The sequence below is a fragment of the Pongo pygmaeus genome, chromosome 6 (genome assembly GCF_028885625.2).
Source record: "Pongo pygmaeus isolate AG05252 chromosome 6, NHGRI_mPonPyg2-v2.0_pri, whole genome shotgun sequence".
In the NCBI taxonomy this organism is placed as follows: Eukaryota; Metazoa; Chordata; class Mammalia; order Primates; family Hominidae; genus Pongo; species Pongo pygmaeus.
In genome coordinates this window covers 121,443,847-121,465,548 of record NC_072379.2, presented here as the reverse complement: position 1 = coordinate 121,465,548, position 21,702 = coordinate 121,443,847, and the positions used below count along the sequence as shown (strand labels likewise).

The 21,702-nt window shown below is 33.9% G+C and overlaps 1 protein-coding gene across 5 annotated transcripts in view; it reads left to right on the top strand.

Moving 5' to 3' along the window:
• Positions 1-21,702, top strand: part of CADPS2 (calcium dependent secretion activator 2) — a 567,381-nt gene that overhangs the window by 317,940 nt on the left and 227,739 nt on the right. The gene's annotated exons all lie outside the window — the stretch shown is intronic.

Here is a 21,702-nt window from a genome sequence, read left to right as displayed (position 1 = left end):
TAACACTTTGGACTTACTATGGCCAAATCCCAGCATAGGGGTATTAGCCATTAGGAAAGAAAAGGGGCCATTTTTCTTACTATGGAGAAAAGCAGTTGTTGAAGTGGCTTACCCTGAGTTTAGCAACAGACATAGAGGTCTAAGAAAGTGCATCCTTGTAACAAGCAGAGTCTGCAGGCATTGGGGCCCAATCACTAACATCAGGGTGGAGCAAACTGATTATTCAAAAAATGAGGAGGATTCTTTAGATGACCATTAGGGGAAACAAAGTTAGGCTCTGGACAGGGGGAAACCCAAGGTATACATTACAGTTGGGGTGGAGCTAAGGACTGTATTGCTTTTTGGTTTAAGTAGGCAGCATGTGCAGTGTCAGAACAGACCTCACCAAAGGGAAAAAGTACATGAGAGGGTGGGCTCTTAGAAATGGAACCATGATTTGGATAACCAATATCATGCATCTTTAATGTAGTAATGTAAAGTCAAGTCTAACTATGACTTAGATTATAATGCATATGGAGTATCTGGGATTTAAAATTTAATTCATGTATCCATCTACCTGTTCACTAGTAATTTATGCAGCAGGCATGTATTGAGCACTACTGTCTTCCAACTAGGACAAACTTTAATGTGATATTATTGCAGGCCTATAGAAACTGGCTAATCAGGAATTCAGACTTGTATGCAAATAATTATGATAGTGATAAGTGCTGTAAGACAGAAATGGGAACCTGGGAGAAATAATACCTGATTTTTGCCAGGTATAGTGAATGAAAGTCTCACAGGACACCTGACTTTTGAGATAAAACTTGAAGGATGAATTTATCAGGTAGACAGTGGGAGAAATGGCATTCCAGCTACATGACAGCATGTACAAAGGCAGGGAGTCCTGGAAGGACTTTTAGCTGTTGATGACAAGTTCAGTGAAACTGTCATAGAGTGCTTTGAGACTAGAGAGAGTGCTAGTGTTCTAAAGTGCTTAGAGACTAGCAGAGTTACACATAAAAGAACACAGTATGTTCCAGGAACTGCAGTTGTTTCTCTACCCTTTTTCACTCAGTCCCTTTTTCTTTTGATGAATGGCACAATTAAAAAAAAAACAAAAAACAGGAACCTATCATAATGCCAAGATGGCCCTAATTTACCCATGGCCAGTACTATACCATGGTGAATACCCCTGGACCTTCAGCTTGTCTCAGGAACAAAGACTGAACATGCATAGGGCAGGTCCTGTAACCTTTAGCTCCAGTGGGAAGAAACCCTTGCTCTAACTGGCAGTTCCTTGGTTTAGCATACTCCAGGATAGGTGAGACAATCCAGACCCCTTACAAGGCTTGATTTGGGGGTAGGGTATGTTTTTATCACATCTCTTTGACTAAATCAGTACCCCTAGAAAGGCCTGCAATTGCCTTCTGCCCAAGACTAAAGGTGAGGGAAAAGACTAAAGAGGATATATCATAGTCTCTTAATTTAATCAATAAAGCTCAGGAACTCACTGAAGGACACGGACCAGAAATGGCTCATAGCCCAACCATATCTATTATTATCTAACATTGCTGAGAGATACAGGCATTTCCAGATATTTAAATATCTCTTCAGTTTCTGATGTACACATTGAAGCAATGTTAGAACTGAAAATTATGTGTGATGATGTTATGCTAAGATAGTGTGTTGTGTAGCAGAATTAAGAATATCATATTCCAAAATAGTGGTTCAATTAAAATATTTTAATACTAATATTAGAAGAATTAAACATTTTCAACATTGCTATAATAGTAATTGCTCCCTATGGACAGGGACAGTTAGAGGTGCTTTAACCTAAGCATCTGTTCTGTTTTCTCAGTACCCATGTGGCAACAGTTTTAAACATTTTGAATAATACACCTATGTGTAAACATGTATTGGAGAACATTTCACCTACAGCATAGCTATATTTGTCTTTTTCTGAGGTACTTCATAAATGGATTTTACTGCACTTAATTACATTTAAGAAGAGAAAGAAAGTTAATCTTTTTCTTCCAAGTATTCCATCATATACCAAAGCAATAATATAGCAGGAATAGTAGATTAATAGCATTTTGCTTTGGGCCTGGATCGTGTTTTGTCAATCATTTCTCCTATAATCAATAATTAACAGATGGATAATAATTTTGAGAGAGACAAGTCAAGTTTTAAAAATATTAATTTATCTTTAAAATATAGCAAACTCCTGTTACAGATAGAGTTGTTAGGTGGATTAAAAAATAAGTTGGAGGATAATGGATTTTTATCTTCAGAGCACTTTAGACTTTGAAATCTTTGGGACTTCAGTAGTAAAAACCTATTCTCTGTTTTAATAATGTGGACATCAAATAGATCTTTCTTACGTAAACTATTGTAACATGTATTCTCTGTTTTATTCATTTATAACTTATCTATGGCCCCTAAAAAATATCTTTATCAATGTTATTTATATTTTCGTGTGTGTTCTCAACTGTAAGTTTCTTAGACCTATTTGAATTCTCAATGCCTCCCACAGTGTATAATCAGAGATAGATATTAATGTGAATAATGATGGTAAAAATGTAATATTGTGCTCCCTAGAGTATTAAGGGAAAAGTAATACAAATGAGAGTAAGCCTTATTCACAAATTGAACCTTAAAAGATTCTAAACACAGTTTATTGAGAATAGAACATAATTTTAATGTAAAAAATGCCTAAAATAAATGAAATAAATGGTGTTTAGTTCTCAGTGTTGCATTTTAAAATGACTATTTCTTTAAACCAGAAGGTAAAATGCATCCAATCTAAAGCTTATGTTTCTGATAACTAATCAGTCCACGACTATATGTTATAGTTTATTTAAGTAGGACTAACTAAATGTAAATGAAAATAGATATTTAATTTGGATCAGATAAGCATAACTATGATTGCATCCTTTTAAAACCAAACTGAGCATTACCACAAGATGTATATTTAGCAAAAACTTGAGTTTATTTATTCTTTTGGAATATGTTATCTAAACTAATTATAGAAACTAACCCTTAGATAAATCTGTTGAACAAATTACCAGCTACGTTTTGAATGGTTAAATGATTCATATCCAGCTTTTGAATTTATTTTCCTGGTTTGTGTGAGTGTGTATGTGTGTGTGTGTGTGTGTGTGTGTAGCATGAAGATAGAAGTGTTCTTGAACAAATGGGCTATACTTTAGCATAGCCTAGTGGCTAAGTAACAGTATTAACTTAAAACTCAAATAACTATTCCTGTTTTTATTAAATAAAATTATTTTCCTAACTCAAAGGTTACTTTCTCAACCAAAAAAGGGAAAATAAAACGGAACTAATAAATGACTGTTATGACAATTAAATCTGTATCTGAAAAAGAGAAAATTGGCTGTCACAAATATGTGGAAGCATTATGACCATGATCTATGAGAAGTCTGCATGCAACTGATTACTTTTATAGTAAAAATAGAGTTTCATAACTATATAACTATAATAGAAGACTTTTATCATAGTTTCTAATTGGTAAGATAAAATTTTAGCAAAACTACTCTCAGACGAATCTCTTATTTCTCTTTGTGTAGAGTCATGCTTGGCTATTTACACATTTGTTGAATGAATGGATGGATTAAAATATTTTGACATTGTCACAAATAAAACTCTGTAGTTTAATTTCCATCATAAAGATAGAAAAGGCATTGGGCTCATCTCTTGTTGCAAGGAGAGACAATAGTTAAACTTCCAGCAGAAAAACGAGACAAGCCCCACACCGGCTGCATTGTGGCCCCACCATTCCCAGAGAGAGGGCCAGCTGGGCCTCCAGAGGTTGGGGCAGCATGCCTACATAAACTGCATTCACACACTAAATATTCAGACATTGTATTTCCTCATAAAGTGAAATGACTGCACTCTAGTAAAGTTTCATTATTTAGATTATTATTCAGGGTTTATGATCTCCAACTAATTTAGGGGAGGAAAATCTTAGCTATGTCGAGGTAGTATTTGCTCAGAGGGTCCAGGCTTTAAACAAAGCCAAGTCTGTTCTTTCACAAAGAAAATTGATATTTCATTTTTAAATGTACCTTTTAGAATGATTTTGCCCTGTGTCCTTGTCTAAAATAACTGTTTCGACATCTGACCTTGACTTGAACCTATGTATGTATGTATGTGTAGGTCTACTTGCATTCCCAGGTTGAACTTGGCCCAGCCTGGCTTATCCTGATTTCACCAAAATCCTACTTGAGTCCCTTGAACTATAATAATAATATTATTATTATTAATTAATATTATTAATTAATAATAATATTCTTTTTTTTTTTTTAAGACAGGGTCTCACTCTGTCGCCCAGGCTGGAGTGCAGTGGCACCATCTTGGCTCACTGCAACCTCCACCTCCTAGGCTTAAGCAGTCCTCCCACTTCAGTCTCCCAAATAGCTGAGACTACAGGCATGCACCACCACACTTGGCTAATTTTTTTTGTATTAATTAGGCTAATTATACAATCACATGAATGTCTTGAGTGTGATGGTAACTACAAAATAAAAGTCATGTAGACAGTAAGCATTGAGTCAGCTGTTTAGGTTTATCAATCCCTGATTTTTTTGTATTAATTAGTGCGATGGTAACTACAAAATAAAAGTCATGTAGACAGTAAGTACTGAGTCAGCTGTTTAGGTTTATCAACCCCCAATTTTTTTTGTATTAGAGACAGGGTTTCTCTATGTTGCCCAGGCTGGACTCAAACTACTGCACTCAAGCGATCTTCCTGCCTCGGCCTCCCACAGTGCTGGAAATACAGATGTGAGCCACTGTGCTCGGCCTTATGATATTCTTCAAGTTTTATTTGACTTGAAGAATAACTTTATTCAAAAGACTTTATTCAAAAGAAAATGCTTAAAGACAAATGAGAAAAATAGAAATGTACAAATCATCATTAATTCATTGAGAGTATAAAAGTTATATCCCTATTAGGTCCTTTGCTGAATTTTTGGACTTTAATTTACATTTTTATTTGACAGCTATTATGGATGTAGATAAGGTAGTTCGTTGCTCTTTGTGTGTTTATTTTTCTGCTAACTTTATTTTGTCTTCTCTCTATGTCCAAGGGAGAAAAATGAAAGTATTACATAAGGGCTTTGAACCATGTCTGAGCAACTGACTTGAGTGATTTATCTAAGAAATAAGCTCACGTTCTAAGAATAAAGAGCACCTGGAGATTATTTCATGGCAAGTGAGAGGAATAAAAAAGCACTTTCCCTTTATTTCAGTCTAATGCTGTCTAACACTTTTTAAATAACTGGTGGTGCTCATTGTATGTTTTACTACAATTTGCTAGTTTAACTTGTAATTTTCTTGCTTAAATCATTAAACAAGTATGATTTGATCTGTATAGCTCTACCAGTCTATCAAACCTTGCTAGTTGTGGTATTAAAATTTGTCAAGTTTTATGATACATTGTTGAACTCATTAGATTTACATACCAGGTGAGTTAGTTTTAATTTCATCTCAGGTTGTTTTTGTTTATTTTTAATTATAGTTTTATGTGTAATTCATTTTTATTTTAATTTAAAAAAATTTTTTAGTCAGGGTCTTATTCTGTCTCCCAGGCTGTAGTACAGTGGCATGAACAGAGCTCACTGCAGCCTTCACCTCCTGGGCTCAAGTGACCCTCCCACCTCAGCCTCCTGAGTAGCTGGGACCACAGGTGTGTGCCACCATACCTGAGTAGTTTTTTTAAAAAAATTTTTGTAGAGACGGGGTCTCCTTATATTGCCCAGGCTGTTCTTGCACTCCTGGACTCAGGTGATCCTCCTTCCTCAGCCTCCCAAAGTGCTGAGATTACAAGTGTGAGTCACCACACCCAGCTAAATTGCTTTATTTGAAGAGGGATTGATAAACCTAAACAGCTGACTCAATACTTACTGTCTTCATGACTTTTATTTTGTAGTTACTATCGCACTCAAGACATTCATGTGATTGTATAATTAGCCTAATTAAATGTTTTGTGAAAAGAGTCAGTGAGAGAGACTAGCGTCATTGAGGTAGCATTCTAAAGACCTTTGCCGTTGCCAGCTCTACCCTAGCATGCTCATAGTACTCACCTCCTCTGTTTCTTCTGTCTCTTATCAGACGCTGTCTGTACAGCAGCCCATCCTGTTCTACAAAGAACCCTTCTCTCTCTGCTTCCAATTCTACTTTTAACTGGCTTCATTCTTTTTTTTAAGCTCTTATCATTATCTGTGTCATATTTATTGTTTATTAACTGTGTCCTCAACTAGAATGCTATTGCCATGGTATAATTTGCTATTGATTAGCTTCCCAAATAAATTTGATTGCCATAGAATAGGAACCTTGTCTCACTTGCAATTTTTAAACCCAATTTTTAGAACATTGCCTAGTGTTTAGTAGAAGCTAAACAAATATTTGTTGAATTGATGAATTTTTTTTAGAAAAGAATAGAATGCAGAAATTATGCTCACAGTTGTAAGTGTTGGACTGATTGTTTGGATATTAACTTCAGATTATCTAATTGGTACCACTGTAATGTGGATTTGTTGGAGTGTGTTTCAAAACATTATTGCCCCAGAAGAATTACAGGAAGTCTCCTTTTTTCACAAGTTTAAATTTGACTACAAATCTAAAGACTGCATTAAAAAGAAATATATTATGTTCCCAAAACTTTAAATTGAAATTAATTACTCTCTGCAGGGAGGCTTGTTGCCTGTCAACATTTATTCTTAGACCATCCCTGTGGTTGAACTGTAGGAGGAAGTTTTAGCAACATTTCTTGTGGGTGGAGTATACCCCAGGGTTAATATGTTTTAATTTATAAGAATGATGTATTATGTAACCAATACTTATAAAAATTAAAGGCAAAAAAATAACACCCTAGATTTGAGCTTTGTTCATACTATCTTTATGGACTCAATAAAAGTCATGTGCTTTCTTTCTGCTACAGTGACCCCTGAATTTGAATAGTCATGCTATATTTATTTCAGTATTTATTCTGTCAATTCTATTTGGTGTACACTTTTTTTTCACATTTAGATAGGCTCAAAAATAATTCATAAAAATATTTTCCCCAACAGCTGACAAAGAAGAATGAGGAGAAATATACAAGGAACCAGTGTTTTAATGATTAGACAGGCAGGAAGAGTCCTAGACTGTATACTGAGAGGAATGGACTAAGCAAGCAAAAGCATGGGCTGACAGTACCAAGACTTGCAAAGATTTCAGAGTCAGAGCATGGCAGTGGACCAAAGTCAGGATGAAACTTAGGAGCAGAAGGTTACATAAACTAGAAAGCATCATACGTGGCATTAGTGAAGGGCAATAGCAGCAAAAGTAAGCATATGGCAGCAAAGCTGGCCTTACTTGAAAGTCCCTGAAAAAAGGAAGGAAAAAGCTTAAGATCAGCAGAGGTCTAAAGAGGAGAAAATGAGTGCTTATGGAACATAGTAAAGGATAGGACAGGGCCTAAAAATACAGGAATGATGAAAAGGAATCTCTTCAAAAGTAGTCCAAGCTTGTCTATTAGTGTATTTAATTTTGGCATTCTTTCCATAGATGTTAACATATGGGTATAAGGGTCCTAAAGAGTATTCCTACTCCTCTCTATATAATCATAGCTAGAACTTACTTGAATGGGACATAGTTAATAGGGTATAATATCACGGCCACAGCCCCCTATGTAGACTGTATCTGAAGCACTTGAAAATCATAAGTAAACAATACTGGGGAAGATTATACAACGAACTTGCTTTAGCGTGATAGATGTGTGTTCAGATTATAAAAAGAAACATCACCACAATTTTAACATTAATTCCAGTGTCGATGACATGAACAGAAGAAAGGGTTTACAAGCATTACATTTCTAATTATTCATCCTGCATTCATTTATATCCTTAAGGTTAGTACATTAGTAATTAAATCAGAAGACTAAATCACATCTTGTTCTCATAATTAAAAAAAAATGGCTTGTTACTTAAAAAATACAAATGTATTTTTAATGCCTCTGGTTATTTTACGTATCAATATTAATACTTCTAAAACACATTTTAAAACATGTTTTTGACAGTGGATTAGAAGGATATAACAGTAGTCCACAGGTCAATCAAAGAAAAGTTGAATACCACCTATTTCCACCTTTGTGAAACTGTCAGCCTCATCTTTTCTGCCAGTTCGATTGAGCTTTAGGTTTATCTTCAATTTATGACTTCCTCTTCACTGACATTAGTTAATCTCTATCTCTCTGTAGTATTTCCCACAACTAAATCCCTTTTTATTCCTTCTGCCAACCCTAATTCAGTCTCCATCCTAACAAACAAAACCTGTTCAAGGACTTTTCTACTGATGTTCCCATTTTCCAAACCATTTAGGAATTTAGGAATACAATTATATCTCTACTAAAAAAAAAATTCAATTGCTTCCCAAGTGCCTGTGGGACTAGATGCAAATCCTTTAAACTAGAATTCAGATTCTTCAAAAATCTGGTTCATCTAGATTTTATACCCAACACAAACTCCCAATTTTGCCAAGTGGATCAGTTCACGTACCCTGAACATGCTTTTATTTGCTCAAATCTATTTCTTTCACTCTTTTACCAAATCCTACCACTCTGGTACCAGGTTACACATTTTCTCATACGTATGTGCCAACAGAAGCAGTTTATTTTCTGTATAACTAATGTTTCCTCAGAAGCAGATTCTCTGCTAACTGCAAGCCATCTTGTCCCCACTCTGTTGATTTTGAGAGAACTACTGAGTTTTTTTTATACCAAGATAATCTAAAGAGATGCTGGCCCTCCCTCTGCCTCATCAAGATTACTCCACATTTGTTACCTTACAAGCTGCGCAAGAGAATCTGGAATGGGAGGTGGGGCAGAAGCCCTTCTACCCAAGGCACTCTCAACCATCTGTGTTCCCTATTCCATCTCTTTACTTTTTACCACAGCCTACAGGCACCAGAAGAATGGACTTTCTTCCTTTTTTCTGGGTGTCTAGGACCTTCCTTAGTAAAATTTTTGATTAAGTCAGCCAGACTTGCCCTTTGCTATATTAAAGGGGGAGATAAGTGAATTACAAAGTTATTTGTACATATGGTAGGTTGATCACTAAATAGAACCAATAAACAGGCTTCCTAAATTCATACCTTGTGCCCTAAATCTTTCTTGTCCCCTCCAACTTTGGGTTTGGCCATGTGGCTTGCTTTGGCCCCTGAGACAGAAGCAGATTTGACATAAGCATATACTTGAAAAAGCACATGTGCATTTTCACTTCATCTCTTGCTCACTTCCTTCACCATGAGAACACACATGGGCTAGCCCACTGGTAAAGCAGAACTAAATCAGCCTAGTTGTGCTGAGCTGGGTTTCAGGCATATGAATGAGTCCAGATGAAATGAACAAAGCTAGCTAGCCAACGTGAAACTGACCACAGACCCATGAGTTGGTCATGGCCCGCCCAGCTCAGGTCAATAGAACTGCTTAATAAACTATAGGCTCATAAGAAATAATAAATGGTTGTTCTTTTAAGTCATGAGGTTTTAGGGCGGTATGTTATACAGCAAAGGTTAGATACTGTGTACTCTTGTCTTACAAAATCCTATTCAATTTATTTTTTCTATTATACATCAAATGCATGGAGCTGGATTAATTATAATCCTTAGCCCATGATGTATGTCACATTGATCTATACATTTATTTGTGCATATATATAATCTTTCCTGCACAATATGGCTTGCTACAAACACACTGTACTTTATCCATTTCATCAAAATGGACATTTGAGTCATTCAAGATTCTTGCTCTTTCAAATATTGCTACTGTGAACATTCTTGTACATGTCTCTTGGTATATAGATGCATAGTTTCTCTTGAGTGGACACGTAGGAATGGAACTGCTGAGCTAGTAAGAATGTGAATGTTTATCTTTACAAGGTAATACTAAACTTTTTCAAATTTTACTAAATAGTTCTACCAGTATACATTTCTTCCAGCAATATATAAGATCTTTCTGTTCTTCTCTTTTTTTGGCTTGTACCATCCACTGCCTTCTTTCGATACTTTTCACATGTTTTTGTTTATATCTATAGTTGTATTATTGTCTCTTGAAGGCAGAGATCCTGACTCTTATTTCATTACTTAGTCCACATGCTTCAGAACATAGTGGATACACATTATTGTCTGATAATTGGTTGATTTTTATATACTTTTGATTGTTCAGAATTTCAGATTAAGAGACAATATGAAAATTCCCTTGATATTTTTCATTTTTCCATCACAGACTGACTTGGGAATCCCAAATTGTGTTCCCAGATAACCTTGAATACTCTCTACTATAAAATTATAACATCCACCCTCCTATTTGTCTCGCCAGCTCAGATCAACTTCTTGTGGGCTGGACCTTATTGTTCACCATTATTTGACCAAGCACTGAATGCATGCTTGATTTCATCAAATCAGTTATTCAACACATGTTTATTGATGTGTCAGACTCAATAAATGAGTAAATTTATTGAGACTATGTGTCAGACTCAAATGAGTGAATGAGTGAAATTTGCTGTAATAATAGTGATACTTAAAAAACCATCAAGATTAATGCATTAGATACAGTAGAGCTAATTACTTGCCCCACTGAAATGGAACAGCTGTTAACCAAATAGCATAGACTAGAAAATTTTTAAAACTGTAAAATTGAAAACAGTTTAAGCTGGCAAAACACAGCATAAGCATATGTAAAAAGTGTAGTGTACTGTTAGATATTAATTGCTTCTTCCATGACTTTGACATCCATTTGGAAAGATACCATAAATAAGCGGTTCACAGAATCTATTTTAACTGGTAGCTTGAAGCTGTTTCCAAAATATCCTTATACCAGAATTCACAGATTATTAAAAAAAAAAACTTACTTTATTCTTCCTTGAGTGTTAATATACCTATACATGACAGTGTTGCCCCAAGTCACTTGGATGGAATTTTCATTGGTCACCCTAGTCAGGGAAAGAACAAATATAAAATGATTATTTGAGAACAATAACTGAAAAATACTGTCTTTGTTGGTAGTGGTTGTGAGAACTATATGTGTTTATGGATGTTTATTAAATTAAATATGGAATATATTTAAGAATAGAAAGGGCTTAACTCCTCTTATGAAACGTGAAAAACTGTAGAAGGGAAGATGATAAAACCAGAGTGATCACAGAGATTCTAGACCGATGTAGACTATGATGAACAGGGCAGAAAAAAAAATAATGAATAAGGTGAATGAGGATTGAACCTGAAATGTGTAAAACATTAAAATGAATCAGAGAGCTACAATAAAACAGGAAAGTAATGTTACAGTTGAAAATACTGCAAAGAATATAGATAACGTTATCTTCCACAGTATCTATTTGTCCATTGGACACAAATATGCATGTTTTATTTATAGAAAGACAAGTTCCCATTTGTTTAGGCCTTCCCTTGATCTTAAAATGAAAGTTGTGAACATTTAATAGAATCTGCTAATACCTTCCCAAACTTGCACTTATAGAGAACCATGTGTTGTTTACCCAAAGATTTAGCCATTTGACTTACTATCATATCTGAGAGAATGAGACTGTTAGGTGTGTTTGTAGTAATATATATGAACAATGAAATGTTAATACATAATTAAAATTTACTAAAGGATAGTGTAATACCATAGTAGGACAGCTTAATTGTAGTTCCTAGAGTCTGCAGCCAGCATGCCAATTATAGCCTCATCACTTGTGATCTTAAGGCAAGTTACTTAACCTCCCTGTGCCTTCCTTCTTCGTCTGTAAAATTGAATATGACAATCACCAATTTCAAAATGATGCTGTAAGGATTAAATGAACTGGTATCACTAAAGTGACTAAAACATTGCCTGGCACATTGTTAGCTGTCCATTTTAGCTGTTATCATTACACAATAGATAATTTATGATTTACAAATAAATGATGATTTGATTTTATGCTACTATATTATTACACATATGATATATTCCATGTAACTTTTAGATATTCTTCTGTTGCAATAGTTTTTTATATATATGAATATATATGAATATATATAAATATATGAATATATATGAATATATATGAATATATAAATATATGAATATATAAATATATGAATATATAAATATATGAATATATATGAGTATATATAAATATATATGAATAAATATATAAATATATATGAATATATATATTCATTACAGAAAAATGGAATTATAAGAGAAGCACTAAAAAAACAAAAATTGGCTGGGCACAATGGCACATGCCTGTAATCCCAGCACTTTGGGAGGCTGAGGTGGGCAGATCACCCGAGGCCAGGAGTTCAAGACCAGCCTGACAACATGGTGAAACCCCATCTCTGCTAAAAATACAAAAAAAAAATAGCTGGGTGTGGTGGTGGGTGCCTGTAATCCTAGCTATTCGGGGGGGCTGAGGCAGGAAAATTGCTTGAATCCAGGAGGTGGAGGTTGCAGTGAGCTGAGATCACACATTTGCACTCCAACCTGGGCAACAGTGAGACACTGTCTCAAAAAAAAAAAAATCATCTCATAATACCACTTTAAAAAATATTCTTAGGTATATGAAAGTTAAAAGTGCTGCTTTTTCTATTTCATTTTGAATCACAGTATCAGCTATTTGGTGCACATATTTTTGTTTCTCTGTGTGTATATCTTTGTTATATTAACATACTCAATTTACAGTAATTTTAGACATTTTCTACTTCCAGCACTGACATTTTCTGCCAGCATTAAGTACTCTCTATGTATTTATAGTGTTCGGACCGTAAAAGTCATATCATGAATAAATGGGTTAAAAATTATTTCTTAATTAAAATCATCGCTATAACTTACATTTCTATAAAATCAATTGGTTTTTATAAGTCATATAAAATGAAAAATGGAACATTGTGATACAGAGCACAAATTGCGTTAATGATTGATAGGTATTATGAGTGAAATGAAAAATTACTAGACAAGGAGAAGAAAGAAGAAATTGTTTATCCTGCTACCAAATATTCAGTGAATGGATTATAACTACAATCTTGTCTTTAATGTTTCCCATGGTAATTGTCAGGAAGAGGTATGAAAAATTGTGGGACCTTAATAATATGCCTTGCCGTTTTAATTGCTGAGAGAAGCAAGAGAATTTTAATTGCCAGGAGATACATTACTAATTAAAGTGTCATTCTACATTTATTCTGAAATAATTAGTTTGAATATTTGTAAGAGCCGAGATATAAATTTAGTTCCAAATTTAGGAGCATACCCACAACAGACTTTGTTAAAATGACCTATGGTTAAGAAAGGTTAACAATCATAAAACTTTAAATGTTTCTTTAATTTGATACCATTTAATTTTTTATTGGATTATTCAACTTGAAAAATGGAATTCACAGTATTTTAAAATTTAGTATTCCTTTTAAATTACTATAATACTAAGTTAAAGTCCTAAATTGCTTTCAGATTTCTGGGGTATCGGTCTTTTAAATTTTTTAGTTTTAGCATTTATTACAGTTCAGGGGAAAATCTTCTTTTGTAAATGATGCCAACATGAGTATAATGTCATATATGAATTATAAATTCTGTTAATACCACATGGAAACTTGTAATGTAGTCATGATTCAGTGGACTTTTAAAATTCTAGACTGAATCTCAAATACTCAGCTAAAATAAATTAACTGAAAATGACATGTACTTGAAATGAGCTTAAACAGTAAACTTAACACAAAAAAAGTAAATAAATTAAATATAAAATGTGACTTGAAACATTTTGAACATATGATTACCTAAAATCATCAGTTGAAGTTTTATGAAGATTAAGGACACATTAGGAAAATGGAAAAAAAAGGTGGAAAAACATTTTTCTTCATATGGTTATTGCATAAAATTAAAGTCATGCCTTACTAGAGAAAGAAAGAGACAGAGAAAGACAGAGATGTAGAGAGAGAGACAGAAACAGACAGAAAGAGAGACAGACAGAGACAGAGAGAAACAGACAGACAGGGAGAGAGAGACAGAGAGAGAGGGACAGACAGACAGGCAGAGTTATAAGATTTACATTTAAATTTACAACATTCTAAATACTCATTTTTTTCCCTTTATAACTGGTACACAATTACATTTGTTACAAAGGCTGTTGATGGATTTACCTTGATTGCCTTTTTGTTTTCCTTAGAATTTGGAGCACAGAGCATTGAATACTGATATTTCTCTTTTAATGACTCACCATCACCGGCCCCTCTTTTGTTTTACTTAAATATTTCATTTCTGATCCCATCTCTTATTTCGCTCTTGCCCACATAGGTATCTGTCTTAGTCCATTTTGTGTTGCTCTAATGGAATACCACAGACGGGGTAGTTTGTAATGAACAGAAATTTATTTAGCTCAGTTTTAGAAGCTGGAAAGTCCAAGATTAAGGGGCCAGCATCTGGTGAAGGCCTCTTTGCTGTATGAAAATATGGTGAAAGGCATCACATGGGTCAAAGAGAGAGGGGGGCTGAATTCATCATTTCATCAAGATCTCACTGCCATAATAATGGCGTTAATCCATTTGTGAGGGCAGAGTCCTTTGTGATCTTAAAGGTCCCACTTCTCAGCACTGTTGCATTAGGTTTTAAGTGTCTGACACATGACCTTTGGGAGACACATTCAAACCATAGCAGTATCCACTCTGTATTGGTTAATGTAGCCATGGATGTTGTGTATCCTTGTAAAATGTGTAGTGTGTGTGTGTTAAATATAGATGTTTTGTGCTATAGATATTTAATTTTTTTTCATTGAACATCCAGTATTTAAGACCTACGTTCATTGTTATATGTTCTTTTAGGTCACTGCTTCTTGTACTACCTGATATACCACAGTGTCTACTACATTTTACCTATTTGATCCTCTAATGATAAACACCTGAATTGTCTCCAACTTCCAGTAGTTGTCCTTGATCATGTCCACTCACAGTCCTGTGCAAGAATTTCTCCACCATGTATAATCAGGAATGAGGCATACAGATACTTAATTTCACTAAGTATTTCAAGATTGCTTTCCAGATTTTCTGTTCCTGCTTACAGTGTATTTTCCTTTCTCCTTACCCAAAATTGGTTTTACTGGCCTTTCAAATTTTTGTTTTCTGATAAGGGGAAGCAATGATATTTTTCTCCTTGAACTATCAATATAGTAATTTATATTAGTGGAGTTTTTTTATGTTAAACCATCCTTACATTCATGGAAAACAATATTTTTATTTAAATGTTATGAAAATTTTTTAAAATTAAATAAAATAATACCCTTCAATTTATCTGACTGCTAATGAGTTAAGGTAAATGTTCTTTAAAAAAAAAAAAAAAAAAAAAAAAAACTAAGTTTCTCCTTGTGTGTGGTTTTTTTTTTAATAAAACTAATTAAGCTTCTCCTTGTGTGTTTATATTCACCTCCACTGCCAAATTTCACATCTCTGCTTATAAGTTAAATTGGTCTATAATTTTTTTTCTTCACTGTTCTGAAGTGATTTTCAGTCTAGGAATCAAAGGTATATTAACCTCATTAAATCAGTTGGACAGTAATTTTTTTGCATTCTCTTTTTCACTTTGTTTTTATTTTTTACTGAAACTTTTGTATAAGTGGGATTTTTCAGTCATTGGCAGTTTGTTAGAAATGTATTTTTAATAATATCTGGATTGGAAACTTCGGTTGGAGGTAAGGGGAGGTATTTTTGAATACCTTTGGTGGCCATTTCAAGTTTTTTAGTAATTCTTGATCAGTTTAAATTTTTGCATTTTACATTAGTTTTTCCTTTGGAAAGTATCATTTTTTTCCAGATTATTATTAGATTTAGCTATTAATATTATTTAAAATCTTCTCTTGCGTTTTTATCCTTTTTAAAAATTATTTTTTATTTCATTTTTCTCACTTCAAATATTCTCTGTTTAATTTCTATTATTCCTGCAGAAGTTTGTCTGCAATACTAATCTTTTCAAAGGACTAATACATTTGTATTGATTTCCTCTCTCTTAAAAAATCTTAGTTCCATTAATTTCCTCCCAAATCTTCATTATTTCCTTTCTTCTATTTCCCTAGGATTGTTGGGTTGTGTTTTTTCCAAATCCTTGAGTTGAATAATTCAGCTTATTTTTCCCTGTATTTTTTATATCCCAATAGCCTTGAGTTTTTAATATGAAATTTTTGTTTTTGTTTTTATTTGTTTTATTTTATTACTCAAGGAAAAGTTTTTTTCTCCAATTCTTTTGCAGTTGTTTCACCTCAAAAGAGCTTTTTTTCTGCTTATGTTGAGTTTTTGTGTAAAATTTTCACCTAGTTTTATCTTTAATTTCATTCTCTATTAGCATAAGAAAGAATCTTCTTCATGATAGCATTACACTTTATAATTTTCTTTTAGAATTTTTCCTCTGTTATGTGGTGTTTCTGTATTCTCTGGAGCATAATCTTTTGTTTTTTGTTTGTTTGTTTTTGCTTGTATTACCATTCATAGATACTTATCTAAACAACCTAGGACAAATAGTTGTAAATATACTTCTTTGATAAATAGTTGTATACATGCTTCTTGAAAGTCTTTTTTTTTTCACTTTTAAGATTGGAGTACAGGTGTAGGTTTGTTACATAGGTAAACTTTTGTCATGGAGGTTTGTTATACAGATTATTTTATCATCTAGATATTAAGCCTAGTAACTAGTTATTTTTCCTGATCATCTTCCCTCCTCCCATCCTCCACCCTCAGAAAAGCCTCAGTATGTGGTCTTCCCCTCTATGTGCCCACGTGTTCTCACCATTTGTCTCCCGCTTATAGGTGAAAACATGCGGTATTTTCAGATACCAGCTTCCCTTAATCTCATTCATCAGGATTTCATTACTATCATCAATGAGTTGTTTTGACCGGTGGTGACCAAGTCTGACCAAGGTAGCTTGAGAGCTTAGGCCCCCTTTCCCTTAATCTTCATTAGCACCATTCCAGACCTCTGATGTGAGAGTTGAGGTTTTCTGAATCTGAAAGTGCTATGCAAACTCAACTGCTAAAAGAATCCTCTAGTTCCCTCTTTTCCCCCTGACATCCCATTCATATAAAAAGATTGTTTTCCATAAGACCTACCTGTGTAGAAATTTCAGACTCCAGTTACTGACCCTCATCAGTAAATGGTCTCTCGCCTGATTGTGTGGTTATTTGTTCTCCCCGCATTAAGCATTAAGCTTCTAGTTTAGAAATGCGATGGGTTGGGTACTTTTTCATCTTATTGATCCTCACAGATGTGATTTCTACTCAAAGTAGGAAGTAACCTTGATCTTTTATGGGCTCAATTGATACAAAACAGATTTTCATCTTTAGAATCCTATAGCACTTTCTACTATATATTTTTAATGATATCTGAAAGTATCTTTCTTAGCTCTCTTACTCGTAAGTGTCCTGTGGCAATGATCTGTGTCATTTTCATCTTTAATTCCTCATTTTAATTCCTAGCACACTGTTTTGCAATTAACAGGTCACTAACAAATAATCTTAAATACCTCTATTTTTCTAGTCTGTTCATTATTCAGTAACTATAATTTATAACTATTCTACAACTATTCATTTTTCTTAAAAGCAAAAGGATATCATTTGTCTAATATTGTTTTGTTTTGCTTTATTCTGTGGAGATAAATTTACATTATAAAATTTAGGTTTGGAGAAACCCAACTACAAAAGGCAATTTCTATGAGGATGCCTTGTCATGCTACAGGTTCTGTCTGTCTTCCCAGTAGGGAGATAGTTTAGGACTGCCTCACAGCAGCCACTTAGTTCAGTTGGGTAGATCTGGTGCTAATAGTCTAGGATTTCCTCTAAGGTCTTGTTATCCTTCTTTATCCTCACTTTATCAAATGCTTGATAAAGTATTGTTGGAAAACGTGAGAGTAAGACTCACGGTGGAATTTTTGTAAAAGTTTTAAAAGGTCCCAAGAGACACAAGTCACTTTCAGTGATGTGGGGCTCAGTATATCGTCCCATCAATCTACAACTCTTGCCATTAGGCTTTAAAACAAGATCTATTTATTTGTCATGAGTTATTATCAAAAATTCAAATATATATGTGTTTTCATCAGTGATACAGCAATATTCTCTACTAGTTCTTACGGGAATGTGTGGTCAATATCAATAGGATAATTCTGGTAATTATGCCTGTTTTGTAAAAGTCTTGGGAACATACTGGAAAGGTTCTTTAACAGACTTTTTAAAAATAAAATATATTTATTATCTGGTATAGTATTACCTTTTTAGAGTACTCAGCTGTTACTCTAATTAGCTAGCTGATCCAAACATATGACTTCTTACGTCTCTGACATCCAAATATAGTAGATTAAATACATTTGAAGAATCTATCACATTAAATAATATTTCGTTCTTACAACACTATGTGATAGGTATGATGATACCAACTTACAGACAAGATCACTGAGTCATAAGGAGGTTAAGAAATTTGCCCAAAGTCATATAGCTAATAAGTGACCATGATTTGAACTCACTTGTCTGATTCCAGAGCTTATTCTCTAAACTGCTAGGCAACACCACCTACTAATACAAAATACTTTTCTCTTTAAGTGATCACTGTCAGTTCAACATACTCAAGTACCACCAGAGGCCAGGCAACCCAAATACTTGTGTGAAGTGATTAGGTTAAAAGTCATGAGGACTGGAAGTATCAGGATTATAGGAATCAGGAGAACATGTCCTGCAAAAGGGATTTCAAAATATATTTTTAAATGCTCAGCTTTCAAAGCACATTGGCAAGCCAGATTTGGTCCATGAGGTCACCATTTTTTTATTTTTTGGTTTTTAGAAACATCCCTCCCCATTACTACTTTTGAATAATTTAGAGGCTCTGCTAATTGCCACATACTCAGAAACAGTATTTACTTCTTTTCTTAGTGGCTAAGGAACCTTGGATATTCACATATTTTGAAATTGGTTTCATTGAAATAAGAGAATGAAAGGAATTAAAAATTCACTTTTTTCTTGTTTAAATCTTTCTTCATGTCATTTATTAAAAATAATGACATTTCCATTGATGTACATTACTATTAATCTGCCATCAAATCAAATCTATTATCTCTTCTGTGGCTATCTGAGGCCTGGCCTATATTAACTCAATAATTTGCAAACTCTAAATATTAGGGTCTTGATTTAGGACATAAAATTCGTCATCAGTTTGACATTTATTTCTCATCTCGAATTGTATCAGTTTGTAAGTGTGGCATGGTGAATATCTCAATTTATAACTATGCCTTAAGCCTGTGACTTTGTAGTGAATTATATGAAAAACAAATCTGCATAATATATTTTAGCCTAGTGAATATATTTGCTCTCCTCTGTGTAGTTACTTTGCTGAAATACCACTTAGAGACTATGTTGGGAGGCATTGTTGAAATAGTCTTGATATGTTAAAAGCTTGGCCTATTTTGAACTGATCATATCAATTCAAGGAATTTACCTTACTACAAAAGCAAATGATTTTGATTGTTTAAATGTAAGATTAGGAAACAAAATCTCTCATGTTAAAGTCGTCTAGAGTTTAGATAAAAATCAAAATCATGCTTTTAAAAGAATTCAGGTGCAATAAATAGAATTCAGATCAGCAAATGTTCAGACTCCTAAATCATTGGCAAATTAGGTAATACACAGAGCTGGAGATGTGAATATTATATAATGAGGATAATAAAGGAGTTGAATGTGATGTGCCTTGGGTGCATGTTAGTAGCTAATTCCAATATGAATGCTTTGCAATCATTTGCCAGCAGAGATGCATGTGTTCGGCTAAATGGAAATCTTGGACGTTCTCTCATACACCCCATTATTTGTAATTGAACACCTGATTTCTATCTTGCAACAAATTAACATCTGCACTGGATCTGTCTTTTATGCATATGGATACGCTGATTAGAATTTTGCAGATAGGCAGATACTTGAAAACAAAAAGACAACATTGTGAAACACTTCCAGCCATAATTTTTGATTACATATTGAGAATCGTTTAATTATCTTACTCCATGTAATTAGCTCTTCTACTTAGGTCAATTGCTTTTTTTATTAACATGACATGTTAGCAATTTGTTAATTGGCATAAAATAACATGAGACTTTTCTGGATATTTCATATGAGAAATACATGTGCTTAAGGAAGCTAAGGGAAACACAAAGAGGTAAATGCATTCATTAGCCCCATTATAGTATTTGCCAGTGCCACTGCTTGGTGCCACCAAAAGGTGTGCTTCTATTCTTTGAATTTCTGTCCTTCTGTTAAGCAGTGTGTTTGTTGATTTGAATGGTTACAAAAATTTAAGACCATGGGTGTACATTTAAAATAGAAGAGTATTTTCTGAAATTAAAAGAATGATAAAATAAATAAATGGATATAAAAATGCTAGTTGGTGGCAGGGAGCTAGGTAGAGAGTTACATACATTCAGGTAAGACAATTATTAATTGTTAAGAAAGAGATTTGTCAATATCAAGCCTTTAAGCTCTAGGCTATTTTTTTTAACTACTGCTTTATATTAATAATTTCTACATATTAATAAAGATATTATTGGTTTTATCTAGAAAGACAAATTGATTTTCTTTCAAAGAATTTCTCTAGCATCTGGCACAAATAGACAACTACCAGTATCCTACATATTAGATATGTAGGAATTTAAGAGCTAAAAGAGATTCGAGGGTTACTTAGCCCCACATCTCTAGAGGGCAAGAGTGATAGGCCTTTCTAAAAATGGGGGTGGGGGTGTGGAGCATTTATGTATTAACCCTGTTACTGAGTATATTATGGGCAAAACACTAGGTTGGGCATTCTGACAAATAAAAAGATAAATTCGCGTAACCCTATCCCAGTGAGAAATGTTTAGTGTTCCTTTTTTGTAAGTAATGTTTTTATCCACTTGGGGGCACTATGATCAAATTTAAAAAGCAAACAAGAAAAATGTTATTTTGGTTTATTTCCATTAAAATTGTTTATCGTACTCTCGGGAAATATAACTGTATACTTTTAGATAAAATACCTTTTAAATATACAGAGATGGTTGGCTTTTATTCTTTTTTTTTTTTAAGTTTCAGAATAGGTACAGATTAACACAGCAGTTCTCAAAAGTGTGGACACTGGATACCAGGCCAGCAGCGTCAGCATCACCTGAGAACTTGAACATGCAAATTCTCAGGCCTGATCTGTTGATCTGGAACTCTGGGAGGTTGTGGGGTTGGCGGGGTAGGGGGGTGGGGGTGGGGAGAGGTTGGAGTGTGGCAATCTGTATATTCACAAGCTGTCCATGTAAGATTTTGTTGCTTATTAACATTTGAAAACCCCTGAATTAGAATATGTGCAATTTGAAATACTTTTTTATTTCCAGCTCTTTAAAAATTAAGTTATCAGTTAGCTTATTAATATGTTTGGAATATTGTAGAAAATGTGTTTCTTAGGAAAGTTACCTACATTAGCAATAGATAAATAAATGAGCCTGAAGACTTAAGGTAATTTTTTTGCCCGTGATTGTGCAACTGTGTCCATATGAGTCAGAGTAGTTAGTTGAATGGTCATTTTTATCTCCTCCTCAAAAAGGAACAATTTGAGATAAATCATTTGTTGTATTATGTAGAAAAATCAGCCAATTGATAGAATTTCCCAAATCTAACTTTTTGCAATGATGTCGGGGCATAGCCTAGATGTCAAGATAATGCTAA